At 37.3% G+C, this 15,059-nt stretch overlaps 1 protein-coding gene across 1 annotated transcript in view; it reads right to left on the bottom strand.

Moving 5' to 3' along the window:
* LOC134654600 (uncharacterized) overlaps positions 1-15,059 on the bottom strand; it is a 62,077-nt gene that overhangs the window by 17,635 nt on the left and 29,383 nt on the right. The gene's annotated exons all lie outside the window — the stretch shown is intronic.

The following is a 15,059-nucleotide window of genomic DNA, read 5'->3' as shown; positions in this document are numbered from 1 at the left end:
AAATATTAAAAAAAATGGTTAAAAAAATGTTGTGTGAGGGGTTGTAGAAGTGAAAGCTATGCTGATTGTGGAATATCTTTTCACAGGTAAGTCACAATTATTCAATTTTACGATAAAAATACAAAACGATATTGTCAAACTCATTAGGGTGACTATGATGTCGGCACGATGTGGATCGATCTTGCAGAATTATTATTACGTACTTAATGTAAAAAAAGTTTACATAAATAGGTATATCTTTATTTCGGCATGTTTAATTATTTGAGTGACGTAATGAGAGCTATATAATTGCCAAAATTTAAATCTTAAGTCCTTAAACATTACAGATTCATATTTATGTGATTTAAACATAATATTTAATTACTGAAACGTTGGTTCAAACTATTTACATATATGTAATCGATTCTATATAGACTGAACACACATTTCCGTCTGTAGACAAAGGCGGCAAATTTGAAAATTTTGTTGCAATCACAGATCTACGATGAGTACGATGACGCTTACGCTTAATGAATAGCTGAAGTGTGGAAAAGGGAAGCCATCACGTATATGAACACACCATGAGTATGATATTGATAGTGATAGGTAGTTTGTAAAATTATTAAGAGCATAAATAGTGAACCAAAAGGGCCCTCCACACCCGTGCGCGATTCGCGGCGCGAAGCCGCGATTCACGCACATAGTCTAGAGGGGGCTAAAGAGAATTTAGAATTCTCTTTGATCTAACTCTAATATGCTTATCTTAGTGACAAGCGCCTTAGTCAAAAAACTGTAATAGACGGGTATACCGGTCCGCGACCCTGGACATCTGTCTCGCTCTCACATATAGCTGTGTTTTTAATGGACGTACGGCGGACCACCTTCGTCACAATTATAGCTGGTCAACCAAATCTTGTCATTAAAAAAAGGCGCGAAATTCAAATTTTCTATGGGCCGATATCCCTTCGCGCCTAAATTTTTCAAATTTGCCGCCCTTTTTCTACTGTCAAGATCTGGTTGACCAAGTATAACAATGATCGCGATCCAATACGCTCATCCCATCTGTAACAGCTTTTATAACTGACTTACTTAATTAAAGTGGTATCCAGACGGGACTGATCAAATCAGTCGATTTGATCAGGAAATTTGCATTCCATAGATAATTACTATGAAAATTGGCATTTATGTGTCTGCACCTGCTGATTCGATTGGAGAATTTCATCAGATTGGCGAAAAATTGTCTTGTCTGGATACCACTTTAGTAAGGTTGTGTGAAGCGTTTTACAGAAGAGAAAAAAATCTATATCCATCCCTTTTCTGGAGCATTTATACTAGCATAGGGAAAAGACAGTATGATTCTCTACGACTATGCACGAATGAGAAAAATTTTTGGCCAAACTATACATTTAAACTTATCCTAATATCCCACATACATATGACTTATGGTCACCCTAATTAGAACGAGATGCAAGGCTCTGGTTTGACTTCTCATGTGGACACACTTTTTGGCCCGTGTACTCGATCCAGTTTATTCTCTAGGTCCGTGAGTCCTACAAAATAATGGCTAAGATAATTATTATCTTGACAATGATGATGACTGATTTGATGACAATTATATGCCTTTCACCCACTTCCGCATATATTTGAGTACCTACGCCATTTTTCCCGGTCCCGAGCTAATCTAATACTGTGAAAGATGTGTGTGGAGAAATCGGCAAAGAAATGCAAGCGTCTATAGGTACACTATAGGCTAGGGCTAGGCTATGGTAACCGCTCATCTTATAAAGGCTAGCTGTACTCTTGTTTATCACCGACATGGTAAAAAATAGTTTTATCACCGTGAAACAGTGTAAAGTAGCACGTGCGAAGGATCCCATACGACTCTCCACATTGTCGCGGCTTTCGAACACGTTCGTAACATCGGACGTGGTAAAAGGAGTGTTTCTGTTGATTAAGATAACATTTTTGTGATGCTTTGCTTCTTAAACAACCTTAATGTCAGTGTTAGACTATAATTAAACGAATGGAATTTGCAACAAAGAGGAATTTCACTGTTTTATTCCCACAATAATTTCAGTGTTACGGAGTCTACCTATCACTTAAGCAGACGGTTCGTGAAAAAAATGGAATGGATGATTCTGTGGTTTGTATTGTGATAGTAAGTAATAATTAAATTATTCTTTGGGGCCCAAAGTAACCCGTAAATTAGAAATTACCATGGAACCTCAGTATATAATAGTTTTAACACATTTCAACGTAGCTACCTACGACTTAGTTTTTTCATATTTGTTATAAAAAATTGCAATCTAATCTAATGGCTAACTGTTAATTAAATTATGACTCATGACTAATTCCTCAAATTACGTTAATGTAACAACTTCGTAAATACAGGCTCATTTTCTCGTCTTTTGTTTCGTTGTTGCGCACTTGCCAGTTACTTAAATAGAGATTAGTTCATTTAATTGAAACGATACACATCACACGCTGAGCAAGCATGATGCCGCACAAAGGTTTAAAGAAATATCGCAATAACCGTGGAGGCCCTATGTTTCAATCCCTTACAGCACGGGTCACTGGATTACCTGTTTAAATGATCTGCTAAGGCATTTGTTACACAGAACCAGCGAGGCTTTCCTCGCTGAGGCAGATCGCTTGAAAACCCACTGGAACAGTGCAAGTTTCGAAAACATCACACCAACCTCACACCGTGGAAACGCGTCCAAGCGATAAACAAAACACAGTCGCGTCAAAACTTCCACGTACCGAGCTCAGAAACAATCGCATTCTTCTGGAAACATTTAGATAAACCACTAACACTAATTGCTTAACACGTTAGACTGTCGGCGATGTGGTGGGAATACTGGCTGCGCTAACCCAAATGAGACGAGCCTATAATGTTAAGGGATAGTGTTTGTTTAACCGTAATCGGTACCCCGCGTTTTTAATTCTGATACTTCTACGAAATACGCGTCTAGCCAAGTGACAATTGTTTATAGAAAACGCCAATAAAACCTCAAAGTCAAATAATGTATTGGAAATGTTGACGAGACTTTCCGTCGCATCTGCCATCCTGATGCAATTTTAATTTTCGATTGGCGTTCGTTGATATTGTTGATAAAAGTTTGTCATCGTGGCTACGGCCCCTGATATTGAGACGTTACTGTAGTGCTTAACACTGGGCTGTCTTGTGTTAGTTTGTGTAGACTCTACACATACACTACACTGTAGAGTGTACGGAATACGAGAGCTTGAAATAAAATGAATTAGTTAGGCGATTTAATAAGTAAAATTCACTGTTTATTCTATAGGTGTTATTTTATTGATGCAACAACATATTGTTCACGTGTGAAATTCTAACAGATGAGAGTTCTATTTTTTTTTCACATTTGAATATTCAGTGGGCAATGAAAATGCATGACCCAGAAACGAACATCAAGCGTGTATCCTGCGGGAATCATAGTTGGTTGACCTAAAACTGGCGATCAATACAGGAATATACAGCCAACTAATAAAACAACGTACAAGCCTTCCATATAACATGCGCTTGTGATAGTTGTGATGATCTCTTGTAAAAATACGTTTTGTTTTAGAACGCAATTTTGTGTCTTCTAGTTTAAATAAAAGATGTTATTTTACATTGTTACATAAGGGTATAGTTTTTATCAAAGTTTACTGTAATACGGTTACAAGCAAAAAGTTAAATTATTGTCGGTTGTCAATAAGACATTGCTGTTATAAAAATGCCATTAGTAATCACCATTATTGACAACCGTTGGATTTAAAGAGAAAACTTCACATTTATCGGGAATCCGGGATCGTTAACTACCTACAGGTATTAAGGTACTAACAGCATTTTTTCTTTATATGAGAACCAGTATTGAATGATTAATTGAGACGCTGGCAACAATAAAGTTTAAATCAACCAGCACAAATAACAATAGATGATGCCATCAGTAATTATACCGGAGCCATCCTATTTACACAGATATGAAGATAATCATCTACCGTGTCAATAGCGATGGCGTGTCGCAGAATCTTGTCAGAGATAACATTTGTTATGGTCCAAAGTGAAATGACGTAACTCGTAATAATGAACACGGTTGTGACTCAAACCGCTGAAACCTTAGTTCGCATTGTTTGCAGTGGTTTTATACTGCCTCAATTGAGGCGAAGATGAGAGCGGATTACCATCCAGCGGAGCGGAGAAGAGATGTAGATGCACAACCAATGCTATTGCTTGATTCCCGCATGTCTTCTCCAGAGCCAGTGGAAAGCTAGTCTTACAGTTCAGAACATGCCTTGGTCTCCCTTTGACGCCGATTGCTCCGAATACGTCATCTCGTATGGGAATATAGCAATATTCCTATAGAAATTGATATTATACCAACGTACAGTGTCAATGGGAGATTTCTAACAACTAAACTGACTTTGTAGGAAAATCTTCCTTCTAAAAGAAATGACATACGCTTGTTAAATGAAAACTTCGCCCGAAAACTTTATCAAGGATGAGCATCGTTTTCAACTCTTGGGAAGAACAATCTTTCAGTCAGTTTATGTACTTATTGAAATTAGAATTCGTCGTAGAAGTTCTGAACCCGCCCTTTAATCTCTAAGTCCTATAAAACGTTATTATAGTCAGCCACCAGAGTCAGAGCACTTTCAAAGGTCGACAGAATATCGTGGAAAGTAAAAGCTCAAAACTTAACAATGTAAAACTTTCCCTTAATGCGCTAATATGACAAAATAAATTAAGCTTTCGTGACATACCAAATGAGAACACGAAAGTGTCGGATATGTCAGGTGCTAATGAAACATGCCGTGTACGCGTGCGGTCACGTTCCCAAATAGCATTTGTTGATTGGATAGGCAAATAAAATACGTAATTTGAAAACGAGTGTTGTTCATTTGCAATTTGTGATCAAAGTCAGTGGAACATCACTAATAAAAAGGTAAGTCGGTACCTATTAATTGTGTATTCCCAGCATGGTATAATATACTCCGCCTGGTACTCTCTTCCGACCACGTGACTGACACAAGCCTACATCATCATGCGACAGCGCTATATAATAATATGCAATAGCGCTATATAAAGTGGCAATGTTATTGTGACGTAGGCTTGTGTCACTCTGGGAAGAGAAGACCATGTTTTATTAGACTACTAGCTGAGGTACCCGGCTTCGCTCAGAGAGTAGACATGTGACTGTGTGATAGTTGCAAAAATCAAATGGTGCCCAATATTCCAGAGTTCACAACATTCGAGAGTGTTCTGGAACATCGACAACACTCCAGAATGTTCTTAAACGTTGTGGAACGCTCTCGAATACTGTCGAATGCTCTGGAGTGTTCTAGAAATGTCTAGAGGGCGAAATTATCTACCCTTATATCTTCAAAAGCACCACCCTCCAGGTAAAAACAGGAACCTTCTTCATGGAAATATATTCCAGAATATTCTGGGATGTTCTCGAACATTCGAACCTCACGACGGATCTTGCTTTATATACCCCTACCAATAGGTAGCTCCGCTCGGACCCTATAAAAAGCCTTCGAATGGTCCAGAATATTCCAGAACATTCGAAAGTGTTCTGGAATGTTCCACAATGATCTAGGCTGTTCTCAAACATTTGAAAACATTCCAGAATATTCTGAAATACTGTGGAATGCTCTCGAATTGCCCCGAATGTTCTGGACTGTTCTAGAAATGTCTAGCCTCCGAGACCCGAGACACCACCCCAGGTACAAATTTTTGAAGGTATATGTTTCACGATCGATTCTGAACTTTCGTCTATTAAGTTAAGGTTCAATATTCAATAACAATATGACTGCTTCTAAGTCTGGGTGTGGGCGAAACTTTCAGCCCTTATATCTTCAAAAGCACACGCTTCAGGTAAAAACAGGAAACTTCTTCATGGACGGGAGATAGAGGGCTACCACACCATATAACTTCAACGATCGTATCGGGGCTCATTTCTGAGTTTTAGCGGCACGCACATTGTACACTTTCTTTTATAATATATATTGATGATTCCCAGAAGAAAGGTAAAAAATAGTTAGTGTCCGACTAAGCTAACCCTGCATGCCATTTGCAATGACAAAGTGTGGCAATGTCATAATTAATGTTGTTTTTAAATAAAAATGTGACGTTTATAATGACACTAATACCTAATTTGTAACTTTTTTATAAGTCCTTAAGTACTTAAGTTTGACTTTGTAAGTAAAGTCTTCAATTACAATACAGGAAGTTTGTCACGTAAGACATAAGTCTCGTACCATCGTCCTGTTAACTGACAATTCCTAAACTCTACCTTATTGCAAACACATAAAGTCCACCAATGGTCTAAGTGTTGTTAGTATTAAACAGGTTTCAAATGCAACTATCGGTTTTCTTGGTTATGTAGGCCTGTCGCCGGAATGCAAATAAGTCACGTGCCAATTCTACATGATCTACTATAACATGACTATAGCTCGTTACACGTTATGCGCAGGAGATTTGCAAGTGTATAGTATAGCGGTTATCACTCTGATGCGGCCGCACGACGCTCCGGTGTGTGAGCGAGATAGAGCGTCGCACGTATCGAATATAACGATCGCGCATCCCTACTAATTTATTTTTAATATAAGGGTTCCATTTGCCAGTGTAAAGTGGGGTAACCCATAAAATCGTAAAGATTCTCTTAGGCCCAAGTAGTTAACTTGTGTTTTACTTATAGTTAGGGAGGCGAGGTAGCTAAATGGCGTAATTCAACGGCGCCGTCGAGACCTATCAAAATCGAAAGATAAAATAATTTCGAAAAGAAAAGCTCGTATGGCAAAAACCATTTTAGCGGTGGGTTTGGCGTGTACGGTTTTTCAAAAATGTTAAAAAAAACAGTTACTTGGGCATTCTCGAGCGCGTCAGATATTCATACTACGTATGCCCCGAGTGCCTCTGATAACAACGGTATACTAATCTGCCGGTTTGCGTGGTGGGGGTAGGCATATAAAGTAGTCAAAAATGCAAAAAAAAAAATTTACTCGAGCGCGTCAGATTTTCGAAAGGGGTGTTAAGTAGGCCCCAAGGAAGCTTCCTTTAAAAAAACTGACGATTTCGGCGTGACGATAAGTTACGATGAATTTTTGAAAATGCAAAAAAAAAAGTTTTTTTGAAATACTCGAGCGCGTCAGATTTTCATAGGGGAGGTTTATCTCGGTATCCTGAAAGCATATTTTTTTAATCTGACAAAAATGTTGGTGGGTTCTCTTAATCTGACCGGGAGTTTGAGTTTTTATGATGCTTCAAGTCAAAAAGTTTTAACTTTGGACAAAAATGTAGAGACCTTTTTTGTGTAAAATAAAATTACCTTTTTTGTTTATTTAAATTTTTTTTTTGTAAAATGTATCGTTCGCGACTTATATGCCGCAACGCGTTCTTAGGAAGACGAAATGGCTCCTCCACACTTCCGGTCATGCGGAAACCGGCAGATTTTGTATTTTTAGTAAGTTTTAGATTATATTCTTCAAAATAAAAAAATAAAAAATCGCGCTCGAGAATGCCGGATTAACGTTTTTTTTTTACAAGTTCGCGACCCTATAACTCGGCGGCGTCAAGGACTTATCGTCAGATTAGTTAAATTTAGTCTTTAAACACTAAAATCAACCCCCAATATCTTAATCTGACGCGCTCGAGTATTTCAGACTATCCATTTTTTTTACTAATCTGATCGTTTATCCTAGGCGCGCGTCACTACATATAGAGCTAAATACTTTACAAGGTTGTTCTATTAGGTCTAAGGTATCTCTCATATCTTAAACTGCCACGCTCGAGTATTGCCGAAAATTCCCCTATTCGCCTCCCTAACTATTACGTAAGTAGGGACACAGCTATACTACAGAATGAGAGATGAATATTGTTATCTCATTTCTAACAAATAGCTTTGTCCCTACTTACGTAAGTAAAACTTACAAGTGTATCTCAGGCCTTACATTATGAACTTTACGTCACCCTAGGCCCGTAAGTGAGATTTTCTCCTGCCAAGGCAAGACGTAAAACTTTACACAAACCACGGGCGGTAATTCGTAAAGCCCCAGATCGCATATTTATGGCCCTCACCTTTGGTTCGGGCCACAAACACCTGCGATTTGGAGCATTCACGAATTCACCTCCCTAGGTATATAATGTACTATTAACATGGGTACATATTATAAGCATACTTTAAATCATTTAAATTAGGTTATGCTTAAGTGAAGTGTTTGAAAGTAATCTTGCAAGGTAGTAAACTGGGAAACTTTTTCCCAGAGGGCTACAAACAGTACAAACCCATAATCATTTATTATTACCCCGGGAAAGCCCAGACTTAAGGTGCGGTTAATACATCAAGGAAATCCAATTAGCTAAGTTTATTTGGGCAATTGACCTAATCTAGCGCGTCAAGTTTGCTCAATAAAACGTATTGAATATAAGCACTCGAAAAAGCTATTTGTATTGTAAATGGTACTTATATTTATAGGTAAGCTTAGCTAGAGCTTGTGCCCGCGACCACGATTGCGTAGAAAGATGAATTTCGTACTACCCATGTCCTTCCCCGGGCCTAAAACAATTTCTATATCATCTAAATGAGTTCTGCGGTTTAGCATGAAAAAGTAACAAATAGACTGTTTTTTGCATACCTATATAAAAATTAAAAAGCGGCCAAGTGCGAGTCGGACTCGCCCATGAAGGGTTCCGTATTTAGGCGATTTATGACGTATAAAAAAAAAACTACTTACTAGATCTCGTTCAAACCAATTTTCGGTGGAAGTTTACATGGTAATGTACATCATATATTTTTTTTAGTTTTATCATTCTCTTATTTTAGAAGTTACGGGGGGGGGGACACACATTTTACCACTTTGGAAGTGTCTCTCGCGCAAACTATTCAGTTTAGAAAAAAATGATATTAGGAACCTCAATATCATTTTTGAAGACCTATCCATAGATAGCCCACACGTATGGGTTTAAAAAATGGGTATGAAAAAAAAAAATTTGAGTTTCAGTTCGAAGTATGGGGAACCCCAAAAATTTATTGTTTTTTTTTTCTACTTTTGTGTGAAAATCTTAATGCGGTTCACAGAATACATCTACTTACCAAGTTTCAACAGTATAGTTCTTATAGTTTCGGAGAAAAGTTGCTGTGACATACGGACGGACAGACAGACGGACAGACAGACGGACAGACAGACATGACGAATCTATAAGGGTTCCGTTTTTTGCCATTTGGCTACGGAACCCTAAAAAGGTATATACTAGGGAAAGAAGACGTTTAGTATAGTAATTATCATAAATTGTAATCTTGTGGTGTTAAACGAATAGTTATATCACATTTTATGACTTAAATCGTTAGTTTTCTAATAAATGCAAATATCGGTGTGTAAAATTATTAACATTGAATGAAAGAACAGTTAAACGGAAATAACGATTTATAAATTAATGACTAAAGTTTTATGGCACTCGGATAACAGCGGAAATTTGCATAAGATAAAAAACAGGATAATATATAATCTCCATTACATTAAAGCGTCAGCGTACTAACATTTCGACAAATATATTACAAAAATATATCGAAAACTGCCGTTAGGTACAGTCACGCCCCGTGCTTTTTAGCTAAATTGGACATTCCACAGCGTAAGTATGGAACAACCAATTTAGCTAGGACCCTAAATAGCGTAACAATCGAGGAGCGTGATGGTACATAACCTATACTCCACTGTTTAAACAGCTTTTCAAATATAGAAGGAAATACTTGGCATAGTTTAATTGCTTTGAAAGGAAACGATATCAAGTGTTTCATTGATTAACACATGATTTTTATAGGAAACCCATATAACTTACCATACACTGTGATATTATGAAATTACTCGCTCCACTTTAATTTAAAGTAGGTACAGTCGCCATCAGATATATCGAAGCGGCCAAGGTGATCACAATATGTGAACACGCACTCTAACGTCTCTAACGCCTTGATAATAGAGGCGTGTTCAGATATTTGTGAGCGCTTTGACCGCTCCGATATATCTGATGGCGACTGTACAAAAAGTTTTAGGTATGACGAGATTAGATTACTTTGCTTGAGAGCGTCACAAAGTCTAAAGTTAAACTATAAAGTTACTGTATTAGCCCATAATAAATAATACATATTACTAGGTAGTATTAGAGAATCCGCATTTGCCTATCTGCAATGGATAATGCATTTTAGTCGAAGTTAGGGTGAAGTGGTCACGCATTTATAAACTGACGTATCTACATCTGAAATCATTTGTACAAATAAAAAAAAACCCAATACCAATTATTTAACCCTACTCTTGCAATTTTCAAATCAATTAAAATGATAAACATGACCTGAGTCATATTCATACAGATATTAGTCACAGTAAAATCAACTTAAAGCTATGGTTTAGAAACACCCTTTTGTAGATCGATGTGAATCAAAAGGACAGTTGAATGACATTCAATGACAACCTGACACGCGGTGACCACAGACTTGTCATTTTCGCGCTCGCGCTTGACAGACAGCTGAAGTGTGCGAAAGGAAAGCCATCACGTATATGAACATCCCATGAGTGCGAAAGAGTCAGACTACCAATGAGAAAACGTGATCACTTTTGAGTTTGATGACGGCCGCAGACGGCCAAGAGCGTATCACGGTAATTTTCAAAATGAAAAATATACACGGATTAGAACGAAAAGTATTAAATAAAGTAATTCAGTGAAGATGGTGTCTTGTAGTGTGCCGGATTTCAGTGTCACAGGGCCAAATAATCCAAGCAAATACTCATTTCAGAGGATTTATGATATTCCGAGCGAAATTTTCTTAACGATATTTTGTCAAATTAACAGCGTAAAAAGTGTAAGAAGCCGGTTTATACAGTTCATTATAAGTTTTTCTTCCTTTGTGTGCTAATATTTTATCATATTAGTCAATAATTTAAAATATTTTGTGTAAAAACATAACCTGTTACTTTACGTTAGGGCTTGACAAAATGTTCATATGACAGTATCGATAACTTGTCGGTATATTAATAGCTATGTAATCATTTCTTCACAAGACATCATTAAGATATTAGCTTTTATAACCGACTTCAAATAATAACGATTGTTATACCTTTTTGAAGGTGCTCATGTTTAGCGGTAAATTTAAACTTCACTTTCTAATATAGTAAGAGTTACATTAAGATAAGTCTGCAACGATTTTGATAGCACACGCAGTGCACGTGTTCTTTATACGTCATAATGTCGTAGAATCTTAACGTTTAAAACAGTGGTTCCTAAGCTTTTCAATCCGGTCACCCCTATGACTAACTAGGGAACCCGATTTTACCCCTCCTCCCAATGGTAGTAAAAAATAAAATGTGTGCGTTTGTTGTATTTTTATATTAGGTTAGCTTATTACCCCCGTAAAATACTAGTTTTACCCCTACGGGGGTAATTACCCCCAGGTTAGGAACCACTGGTCTAAAATAAAATAACACATTTGAAAAAGTAGTCGATAAAGCAATCAAACATCGACAGATTATTAATATGTTGTAACATGACATCACTATTTCTGATCTCACATAGACAATTTACGCACACACTTGCATTTCATTTATGGTCGCACTTTTGAAGATTGACAGTTGTTCTATTACATTTTATTTCTATGGCGGTGACAGCCTAAACACTGTCTTTCGTCTAATATGGGACATTTGCATACCCACACATATACATATGTTCATACCCATCACAATTAATATACATACGCCTCATTGATGTATCTACTAGCACAGAATAACTAATAGTAAGAGTACTAAATTCACGCAGTATACAATTCAGCTAGTCTAAATACTCCCTTTAGTTTACTAGTAGAGTAGAGACTAGTAAACTAAAGGGAGTATTTAGACTAGCTGAATTGTATACTGCGTGAATTTTTGATTCAGCCGCTTATTGAAAGGGTATTTAAAGTCAATTTTTTTATTCGGTAGACTAAAATGACATTTCATAGTATGAACATAAAATGTCATTTCATACTATGAAATGTCATTTTAGTCTACCGAATAAAAAAATAAACATATGAAAGATCGTTCATACTAATGACTATTTTTTTATTCGGTAGACTAAAATGACATTTCATAGTATGAAATGACATTTTATGTTCATACTAAAAACTAATTCAGTACGAAAAGTATCACTACTTAGTTTTATTCATATTGTCGCACTTACTGAGCGATGTCACAACTCACAACTGATGATTAGGTACCTAATACATTGAGACTAGATTTTTTTTCCAAAAGCTTATTATATGATTTATTTATTTGTTAGCCTGTTGTGTCCCACTGCTGGGCAAAGGCCTCCCTCTCTTTCTTCCACGCGTCTCGTTCTATGGCAATATTAGCCCAATCTTCCCGAAAGACATCAAGATCGTGCCGCCGTCTCCTTCGAGGTGGTAATTAATTACATAATCCTTGTTGTACATTTTGCTGCATTTGTCACCCGCTTTTCACTTTCTCCTCTCATCTACTCAAAGGTTAACTGGAAGAGATCCCTCAAAGGGATAAGTTCGCCTTTGTACTTCTTACTAATTGTATGTTATTTTTAATATGTCTTTTTGTACAATAAAGAGTTTACTACTACTACTAGTACTACTCCATAAATAAACACTTTTTAAATCGTTTCCCGGCTCTCTCTAAAACCTACTTCTAGTTTAAATTTGCGGAACTTATACTCGTATTAAAAATAGTATGCTGTATGAAGCTATGAAGGGATTAAGAATATTTGAAATTCGAATAAATAGCCATTAAAAAAACACATTTAACCGATTTGCAAGACCAGAGTAATCCCATAAGTGTTCCCTGAACAAAGTTTTGTACGGAACACTAAAAAGTTTGAACATTCGTCATATTAAAGTTAAATAACTGTCCCATGAGTACCTACATAGTAGAAGGTGTATTAAAAACCAACTAGGTTGTGCACGTGTATTGTTCATCTTTTAGTAATGGGGGCCCATCTGTCATGGGTCGGTGGCACCTCTACATTTGACTAAACGGTAACCACTGACCTATTTTAGGAGACAACGCCCTATAGACTTTCCTTTGTTGTTGTTAAGGCACCCATTTCACGTTTATCTTTCACGTCCGTCAACTGTATAAAAGTGATCGTTTTTACGTTATTACACTTATGGTAGAATATTTGTTGGACGATGTTGGTATTCATTGATGATCGGTCTAGATAGTCATTAGGAATTAGGAAGAACAACTGTCGTGTCACGTAGATTCTTTTTTCTAAATATTGCGCCTTTTGTAATTGCCAGTATTACAAAATTCGTGTTCCATTTATAAACTAAAAGTAAAATTCACCTTTTTCACCACCTCCAGCGATGTTCGGTCTCTAAACAAGCATGGTCGATGGTCGATCTGCTGACGGCCGGATTCAGTACAAAATTAAGTACTTAATTTTATTGTTCTATCTTCTATACTATTAGCCGTTATCCAAAAAAACAGTTCCTTACCTTGTCTGCGTCAGGCGTGTCTCACTCCGCGATTTCGTCGCTTTGCTACAGGTAGCTAAAAGTACATCCGCGTTCGGCCCCAATTTTGGGGAAAGCCATAAGCCGCGCGAGGCGCTGTCGCCACCTAGCGGCCATATCTGTGCTGATCGTAACAGACGAGTTTTGTTAGAGAGTGAGTCTTCTGTACTTAGTATTATTATTTATTCTGTGTCTGCGTGTTGGATCTCCCTGACATACGATCGTATATTTTTTTGTTTTGTCAAAATTCTTATTTTATTTGCTGTACTATGTTGTTCTATTTCAAAAATCCAGCTCATCCATAGGAATCATCTTAACCGAAAACCAGGAAGTATGTTTCCATTACTGATTACACAAATCGTTATTCGTTAGCCTCCAACATCGTTAGTTAGGCGTTTGCTTTGTGAACTACAAGCTTGCTAATCAAATATTCATAAGTGTGTAAATCGTTTTGTAATTGGATAACAGTTCAATAGACGATGGTATGAAATGTGGCAAGGACATTGCCTATGGAATACTCTTGACGAGCGGCTGTACTGTACGTACGTAAAGCTATAATTAGTACCTAACTGCTGCTAAACATTAGAAGGACAAAATTGGTCTTAGATGTTTACAATTAAAAAAATGTCAATGAATTCATCATCCGCTCAAGTTAAGTCAAAGAAGTCGCATAGCCTTTTAAAACACAAATGTCGAACAATTGTTCGTATTTTGGAAACGGAGGGTTCGTATATGGTCGTTATATTTAGTAGTGCTCTAGTGCTTGACCTAAATACAACAAATCGCTGTTTTCCACGTGTTAGAATCCCATAACCTAAGGGTTGTTGGCGATGGCGTACCATTCCCGAGGGGTTGTCAAGGAATCGATTAAAGAAACAGGAACAGCATTACCATATCCACTATGACAGCTTCGTAACTTTCACGGTGGGATATCAACTTCATTTTGTTGAGATTAAGGTTCATAATGCATTCTTATTACGCAAAAGATTTGAGAAATTATAGACTTTGTTCCTTGCGGTTCACTATTGATTACGGAAAGACACTGCAGTTTTATAACGAAGGAACGTATCTATTTCATGACAATACAATAATTGTGGACGGATGTAAGGGGAAATAAATCAAAGGTGGACGGACTGTGTTAGAGATGATATGAAAAGAAAGTATGAGAATGATGAGATGACAGGCGACAGAAAGGTGTGGAAAGCGAAATACCTGGTGGAAAGACCACTTAGTGTAAACCAACATGCTTACCAAAAGGGTAAATCTACGGAGACTGCCCTACTTGACCTGGTTGACAAGGTGCAGAAAACCCTAGAGGAAAAGCAAACCGCTCTATGTGCGTTCCTTGATGTTGAAGGTGCTTTCGACAATACGCCCACAGAGACCATACTCAACGGTATGAAGTCAAAGGGAGTAGACGAAACCACCACCAGATGGGTACATAGCATGCTCTCTAACAGAGTAGCCACTCTGACCCTCCATACTACAGAACATGAATTTTATACCACAAAAGGGTGCCCACAAGGAGGAGTTTTATCCCCACTATTATGGACCCTAGTAGTGGACCAA

This window comes from Cydia amplana, chromosome 15, assembly GCF_948474715.1.
Source record: "Cydia amplana chromosome 15, ilCydAmpl1.1, whole genome shotgun sequence".
NCBI lineage: Eukaryota > Metazoa > Arthropoda > Insecta > Lepidoptera > Tortricidae > Cydia > Cydia amplana.
Note: the sequence above shows the minus strand (reverse complement) of the source record. Positions and strands in the feature narration are given on the sequence as shown.